The sequence below is a fragment of the Pseudophryne corroboree genome, chromosome 4, assembly GCF_028390025.1.
Source record: "Pseudophryne corroboree isolate aPseCor3 chromosome 4, aPseCor3.hap2, whole genome shotgun sequence".
Taxonomy (NCBI): Eukaryota; Metazoa; Chordata; class Amphibia; order Anura; family Myobatrachidae; genus Pseudophryne; species Pseudophryne corroboree.
The window spans coordinates 684,378,414-684,387,171 of record NC_086447.1 but is presented as its reverse complement, the minus strand read 5'-3'; the positions used below and the strand labels follow the sequence as shown (position 1 = coordinate 684,387,171).

At 45.5% G+C, this 8,758-nt stretch overlaps 1 pseudogene; it reads right to left on the bottom strand.

Moving 5' to 3' along the window:
• Positions 1–8,639: 8,639 nt before the first annotated feature.
• On the bottom strand, positions 8,640–8,758 carry LOC134912907 (5S ribosomal RNA; annotated as a pseudogene).

Genomic DNA, 8,758 nt, shown 5'->3' with positions numbered 1-8,758 from the left:
ATTTTTACAGACACTGTTTTGATTTTTATGTCATATGTCCCCGCAGTCGTGGTGACAGCGGGTTTTACACTGTTATTGTTATAGTAATGTGTACACCATTTCCATGGTTACTATGTGTTTTTCCATGCCCACAGCCACCGCAAGACACCGCCAGGCTGCGTGATGATGTCACTTCTTGGATTGTGAGGGGGACGTGACTGGAAGTGTGGGATCCGTGGTCGCGGGGGGCGTTGCCACGATGGGGTTGACGTACCATGGATTGGTAAGGTTTTTAAAGGTTGATGTACACGGTTTTGCACTTGTGTTGTTTTCCTGAAGATGGGGGTGCGTCCCCCCGAAATGTTGAAAATGAAATAAACACACGCCGGTTTTGTTCACCCATTTCTGAAGTCTCCGAGTGCCACCTTTCTTTGTGGATATAATGTAGATAGATAGATAGATAGATAGATAGATAGATAGATAGATAGATAGATAGATAGATAGATAGATAGAAATGCTTGCTGTATTGCTTGGCAACTTGCTCCAGTGCCCTTTCTCATATGATAATATGCTGTGTGTGGAACGGGGTGGCACTTCTGGAGACTCACAACCAGAGTAATAGAATAACTCAGAAGCTAAGAGCTTACATCAACGTTTTGGAGCACAGCTCCTTTATCAAGATAACCAAATATAATGACATAATACATACTTAAATAGTGCTTACCACCCACGTGTACCGTTTCCAGCGTTGGCGCCAGCTCCCGATCAGAGACCTGGTGACATCACATACAAACAGCAGTGCTGACGGTCCGGGAATCTCCTCTGGACGCGGGGAGATGACGTCCATCCGCACATGATCATAGATCCCAGCACTCATTGGCGCCTTCTGCCATCCGGGAAGCACCTGATCAGAGCAGACCAAAGTCACAACCATCACCATAGTGACCATCACCATAGTGACTAAACATAAACAAAAAAATGAAAAACCAAAACGGAGGAAATGAGGCACGATCTTTACAGTAATAGACACTCAATCCTAAGTGGAATGCTTTCTATGACAATACTGCAATTAATCTACATAGATAGATCATTATAAAGATGCACATATCGAAAGGAGATATGCTAGAATAGGACAAGGCCAAAACATATATGATACCATAGTCGACCCCTAACCATAGAACCAAAATGTAGCATTAGAGTCTTGGAATTTACACTTGGATGATTTACAAAAAGGAAGTAAATGAAACCATCTCATTGAGACCCCAAGGTTGAATAGTCTGTAGAGTAGAGATCCACTTAGTCTCTTGTTGTAAAAGGATACGCCCTCGGTCACCACCTCTGATATTTGTGGGAACCCAATCTATAATTTTATTTCTCATACGTCCTAGAGGATGCTGGGGACGACATCAAGACCATGGGGTATAGACGGGATCCGCAGGAGACATGGGAACTCCAAAGACTTTTCATTGGGTGTGAACTGGCTCCTCCCTCTTAGAAATGTGCCCAGGTCGACTGGATGCACTCTGAGGAGCTCTACTGAGTTTCTCTGAAAAGACTAATGTTAGGTTTTTTATTTTCTGGGAGATCTGCTGGCATCAGACTCCCTGCTTCGTGGGACTGAGGGGGCAGAAGCAGAACCAACTTCCTAAAGAGTTTCATGACTCTGCTTCTGGCTGACAGGACACCATTAGCTCCTGAAGGGAACTGAATGCTAACCGTGTCTAGATGCTCACGCCCACAGCACGCCATCACCACCCTCACAGAGCCAGAAGTCAGAAGACAGGTAAGTATAAGAAGAATGATCTTCTATCAACTAAGTGACGGCTGAGGTGCGGCACGGCTGGCGGGAGCGCAGCGCGCCATTGCTGCCCACACACACATACACTACAGGGTGCAGGGCGGGGGGGGAGCAGCAATAAAAATACCTCAAACTGGCTTACAGGGGGCATAAGTTGCCGATGGCACAGCCCTACCCCCGCCAGTATAAATATTACAGAGCATATTTGAGTGTAAGGACGCGCCATTGCGGGGGCGGAGCTTCTTCCTCAGGCAGCCAGCACACTACTCAGCGCCATTTTCTCTCTCTCCTCAGGCTGCAGAGAACACGCTGGTCCTCTCCTCCACTTCTGACAAGTTCAGGGTGCTATTAAGGGGGGCACAAAGCGATTGTGGTGCATTTGATAGTGTATATTACTATTTAAAAAGTGCTGTTAGGCTGTGGACATACTGTGTTCACAGGAAATACTGGCGCTTGGATTGTGAACTGGCTGCCCCTATCCTCTGTCCCTCTGACAGATTTTACTGTGGGTATGTCCCCAAAATAAGTCCCAGTGTGTCTGTTGGTGTGCTGTACACGTGTGAGGCATGTCTGAGGCAGGGAGTTCCTCCCCGGAGGAAGCCATTTTAGGGATACAGAGTTGTAATGTGGTGGCGCTACAGGCACACCAAGAGCCTGCATAGGTGAAAGAGTTACGTGACAGTATGCATCTGATTAACCGTAGATTAGATAAGTCTGAATCTAAGGCTGCATGCTGGAGAAAATCTATGGAAGATGTGATTTTTCAGGATGCTGTTATTCCTTATGCGGGCGGCCCCTCTGGGTCACATAAGAGACCATTTACAAATGTTGTAAACACTGATACCGACACGGATTCTGACTCTAGTGTCGACAATAGTGAATCCAGAGAGATAGATCATAAATTGGCAAAAAATATGCAATATATGATTGTGGCTATAAGGGACGTGTTGGAGGTTACAGAAACCACTCCTGTACCTCAGGAGAAGGCTTATTTATGTAAAGAAAAGAAGTCCAAAGTCACGTTCCCCCCTTCACACGAACTAAATGCTCTGTTTGAAGGGATGTGGGTGAATCCTGATAAAAGATTTCGTATTCCCAAAAGGATTCACATAGCTTACCCTTTCCCGACTGAGGACAGGAAAAAGTAGTAGTCACCCCCAGTGTTAGACAGTGCACTTTTCAGGTTGACAAAGAAAGTAATTCTCCCTGCTCCTGGCACAGCTTCTCTTAAAGAGCCGGCAGACCGCAAAATGGAAACGACATTGAAATCCATTTATGTTACCAATGGTACACTGATTAAGCCCACTATTGCCTGCGCATGGGTGAGCCGCGCTATTGAAAAATGGTCAGAAAGCATGTCATCAGAAATTGACATGATTGATAAAGATGAGATTCTCCTTAAATTAGGGAATATCAAAGGACGCTGCCGCCTACATGCTGGAAGCAATGAAGGATATTGGACTCTTGAGTTCACAGGCCGCTACCATGGTAGTATCGGCTAGGCGGACGTTGTGGATTCGCCAGTGGAATGCGGATGCAGATTCCAAAAGAAACATGGAGGCTCTCCCATATAAAGGTGAGGCCTTATTTGGCAATGGCCTGGATGCGTTAGTCTCGGTGGCTACCGCAGGTAAGTCGACATTTTTGCCCTCTGCGCCTGCATCGGCAAAAAAGACCTATCACCCGCAAATGCAGTCCTTTCGGCCCAATAAATACAAAAAAGTGAGAGGTTCCCCCTTCTTTGCAGGTAGGGGAAGGGGAAAGAAGCCCACAGCGGCTCCAGGTTCCCAAGAGCAGAAGTCTACCCCTACTTCTGCCAAATCCCCAGCATGACGCTGGAGCTCCCTTGCGGGAGGCCGCTCGGGTGGGGGCACGTCTCAAACTCTTCAGCTAGGGTTGGATTCTGTCTGGCCTGGATCCCTGGGTGTTGCAAATAGTATCCCAGGGATACAAACTGGAGTTTCAAGACGTGCCTCCATGACGATTTTTCAAATCGACCTTGCCAGTTTCTCTGCCAGAAAGAGAAGCAGTAACAGCGGCAATCCAAAAATTATGTCAAGACCAGGTCATAATCCTGGTACCGTCGTCTCAACAAGGGAGAGGTTTTTATTCCATCCTCTTTGTTGTACCAAAGCCGGGCGGCTTGGTCAGACCGATCCTAAATCTAAAAGATCTAAATTGTTACCTAAAAAGGTTCAAGTTCAAGATGGAATCACTTGGGGCAGTCATTGCCAGTCTGGAGGAGGGGGACTACTTGGTGTCGGTGGACATAAAGGATGCTTACCTGCATGTTCCCATTTATCCTCCTCACCAGGCTTATCTGAGATTCGCGGTCCAGGATTGCCATTCCCAATTCCAGACGTTGCCTTTCGGTCTCTCCACGGCGCCAAGGTTATTCACCAAGGTGATGGCGGAGATGATGGTCCTCCTTCGTCAGAAAGGAGTCAATATAATTCCTTATCTGGACGATCTCCTGATAAAGGCGAGATCCAGGGAGCAGTTGTTAAAAAACATCACACTCTCCCTGTCAATACTCCAACAACACGGTTGGATCATAAATTACCCAAAGTCACAGTTGGAACCGATGACAAGGTTGTCTTTCCTCGGGATGATTCTGGACACAGAAGTTCAGAGAGTATGTCTTCCGCTGGAAAAGGCTCTGGAAATCCAGAAAATGGTAAAACAGATATTGAAACCATCATGTGTGTCGATCCATCAGTGCATTCGGTTGTTGGGGAAGATGGTGGCGGCCTACAAGGCCATACAGTTTGGCAGGTTCCATGCCAGAGTATTCCAGTGGGACCTGTTGGACAAGTGGTCGGGGTCACACCTACACATGCACAGAAAGATAATCTTGTCGTCAAGAACCAGGATTTTGCTCCTGTGGTGCTTGCACAACTCTCACCTGCTAGAGGGACGACGCAGGTTTGGGATTCAGGACTGGGTCCTGGTAACCAGGGATGCAAGTCTCCGAGGCTGGGGAGCAGTCTCTCAGGGACAAAACTACCAGGGACGTTGGTCACATCAGGAAGCCTGCTTTCACATAAACGTTCTGGAACTAAGAGCCATTTACAACGGCCTTCAACAAGCGGTACATCTTCTTCAAGACCGTCCCGTGCAGATCCAGGCGAACAATATAACAGCAGTAGCATACATAAACAGGCAGGGTGGAACGAAAAGCAGAGCGGCAATGGCAGAGGCGACAAAAATCCTCCGCTGGGCAGAAAAACATCTACAAGCTCTGTCGGCAATATTCTTTCCGGGAGTAGACAACTGGGAAGCAGACTTCCTCAGCAGACACGATCTCCATCCAGGAGAGTGGGGCCTCCACCAAGAAGTCTTTGCAGAGGTGACAAGTCTTTGGGGAGTTCCTCAAATAGACATGATGGCATCTCATCTCAACAAGAAGCTTCAGAGATACTGTTCCAGGTCGAGAGACCCTCAAGCAGTAGCAGTGGATGCACTGGTGACCCAGTGGGTGTTACCGTCAGTGTATGTCTTCCCTCCACTTTCGCTGATCCCAAAAGTACTCAGGATCATAAGAAAAACAAGGGTTCGAGCAATCTTCATTGCCCCAGACTGGCCAAGGAGGACTTGGTACCCAGATCTTCAGCAGTTGCTCATAGAAGATCCTCAGCCTCTTCCTCCTCAAGAGGACCTGCTGCAGCAGGGGCCGTGCATGTACCAAGACTTACCTCGGCTACGTTTGACTGAATGGCTGTTGAGCGCCGTATACTAGCCAGGAAGGGTATTCTCAAGAAACTCATCCCCACCCTTATTCAGGCCAGAAAGGGAGTAATGCAGAAACATTACCACCGTTTTTGGAGAAAATATGTGTCTTGGTGTGAATCCAAGAAGGCTCCTACGTAAGAGTTTCACTTAGGACGTTTTCTCCATTTTTTGCAGGATGGTGTGGAGGTGGGCCTCCGATTGGGATCAATCAAGGTCCAGATTTCGGCCTTGTCAGTGTTCTTCCAAAAACAATTGGCCTCTCTTCCAGAGGTTCAGACCTTCGTGAAAGTGGTTCTGCACATCCAGCCTCCATTCATGCCTCCAGTGGCACCATGGGACCTTAACGTGGTATTGCAGTTCCTTCAATCGGATTGGTTTGAGCCTCTACAAAAGATAGAATTGAAGTTTCTCACTTGGAAAGTGGTGATGCTTTTGGCATTGGCATCAGCGCGGTGGGTGTCTGAATTGGGGGCCTTATCTCACAAGAGCCCTTACCTGATCTTCCATGAAGATAGGGCAGAGTTGAGAACTCGTCAACATTTTCTTCCGAAGGTGGTTTCATCTTTCCACATAAACCAACCTATTGTAGTGCCAGTAGTTACTGACACATTCACTGATTCAAAATCTCTAGATGTGGTTAGAGCTTTGAAAATCTATGTTGCTAGAATGTCTCGTATATGGCTGTCCTGCTTCCAAGCAGACTATTGCACGTTGGATTAGGAATCCGATTCAGCAAGCTCATACTACGGCTGGATAGCCGTTACCGACGTCAGTAAAGGCCCACTCCACTAGGAAGGTGGGCTCATCCTTGGCGGCTGCCCGGGGGGTCTCAGCATTACAACTTTGCCGAGCAGCTACTTGGTCAGAGTCAAACACATTTGCTAAGTTCTACAAGATTGACACCTTGGCCGATGAGGACCTAAAGTTTGGTCAATCCGTGCTGCAGGGTCATCCGCACTCTCCCGCCCGTACTGGAGCTTTGGTATAGACCCCATGGTCTTGAAGTCGTCCCCAACATCCTCTAGGACGTATGAGAAAATAGGATTTTGATACCTACCGGTAAATCCTTTTCTCCTAGTCCGTAGAGGATGCTGGGCGCCCGTCCCAGTTCGTATTTTACCTGCAGTTTAGTTATTACAGTTACACAAGTTGTGTTATCTTAGTTTCAGCATGTTGCTGCTTTTGGTTCACGCCTGTTGGCGTGTGTTATGTTGAATGACATGTGTGCGGCATGGTTGAGGGTATGAGTTGGTAAATGTCTCACCACTAGTTAAGTAATTCCTTTCTCCGAAATGTCAGTCTCCCTGGACACAGTTCCTACAACTGAAGTCTGGAGGAGAGGCATAGAGGGAGGAGCCAGTTCACACCCAATGAAAAGTCTTTGGAGTGCCCATGTCTCCTGCGGATCCTGTCTATACCCCATGGTCTTGATGTCGTCCCCAGCATCCTCTACCGACCAGGAGAAAAGGATTTACCGGTAGGTATCAAAATCCTATTATCTCATCGAGGAAAGTGAATGTTGAAATTCTTTAAAATGTCGTGCACCCGTTTGTTCAGATCCTTTACCCTCTAAGGCTGCACGTACTGTATGTGTATGTATATATATATATATATATATATATATAAAGAAGCAAGGGAGGAGGTATAGCGCCACTTGTGAAGTATAATCTCAGTACATACAACTTAAGATAAAGTTAAAATTGTTTAAACATTACCATAATAAAACACACATAACCTCATTAAAGGTGTCTGCCGGGCCCTAAGTATGCAGTGCCGGTATCGCACTGCTGGGCGTATGGAAAAATGGAGAGATAGGGTTCGGCGCTCAGTGTTGCTAAAAAATGGTGAGTTTAAAAGCCAAAAAATATATGCATGTATAAAATTTATAAAAAATAATTTTTAATATATATGAGAGTAAAAAAGGTTCTTATTACAAAAAGCATAAAAGGCATAAAAACATACAAACATAAAAAGTCAGGACCAAGTTTTAAAAGGATAAGGAGTTTAACTTAACTCAAGAACAGCAAGGGGTTAGTGCAGGAAACCCAACGCGTTTCGTCTCATCAGACTTCTTCAAGGGGTAGGGACATAATGAGCTTTCCTGTCTATTTATAGCTAAAGTAGCTGGTAAAGGGGATGTGACATCACAGATCATCACATGATGCAATTAAATATTGAAGATTTTTTTAACATACTTTCAGTGCGGTAAAATCATATTAGGTACATAGTCAGAGCAGAGTCAGTGGTTGCAGGGTGCAGAAAACGGGTGTATCATAAGCAATAGTTCATGTAAACAGTCAAAAACAGTAAAAACCGATATAATAGTGGCATTTCCGCCACACTTCCGGTTGCGGGTGACGCGATTTTGTCACTTCCGCCCCACTTCCGGTGCGCAATTGCGCATGCGTCCGCGGCGTCTCCCGGCTGTCAAGTTGTTTTGCCATTTTCTTATCCCCGACGGGCGTCAAAGTGTATGTGAAGGTTATGTCTCTCCAGTTAGGTGCGGCGGCGGCCATCTTTGCTGGGATTCAGTCCATTAATTGTATAGGCTGGTGGCCATTTTTCAGAAGTTCATCTCATGTCCAGCTATTCTCCTGTTGCTTACGTGTCCATAGCAACGGCACCATAAGTAAAAAGAAAAAAGATAAAAGATAGTGATCTTCAGGCAGCGGAGTTTTGCAGAATTCAGGACTTTGCATAAATTTCTTATGTTTTATATATATGTATAATAGTAAGTAATGATATAACTTGGAAAAACAAAGTGCTGGAGCATTAATAAATATAATAGATAAATACATATAGATATATATAAATAAAAATATATATATATATAAAAAAAAATATATATATATATAAAAAAAGGGGGAAGTATACAAAGTGGAAGGTGCAATCTATAAATATGAATAAAATCACAGTGCGTTATTAGAGGGTGTAATTCAATTAAGGGAGAAGGTGGGGGGGGGGGTTTGAGGAACAGGGAAGGGATAATCATATATGAAGGTGACAGAGGCAGGTGCGGATTGATTTATTTTTACAAGAAAAATATGTGTGGAGTGCAAGGTTTCTCGTGGTTAATGGTGTTGATTTTTAAGAAATACATATTTGGTATAGTGCTGACATCATTTATTTGATTCTACAGTACCCAATATTCCCAGGTAGTCTCCCTCCCTGGTACTGATCAGGCCCAAACACTGCTTAGCTTCCAAGATCAGACGAGATTGGGCGTACCAGTGTGGTTTGACTGTATGC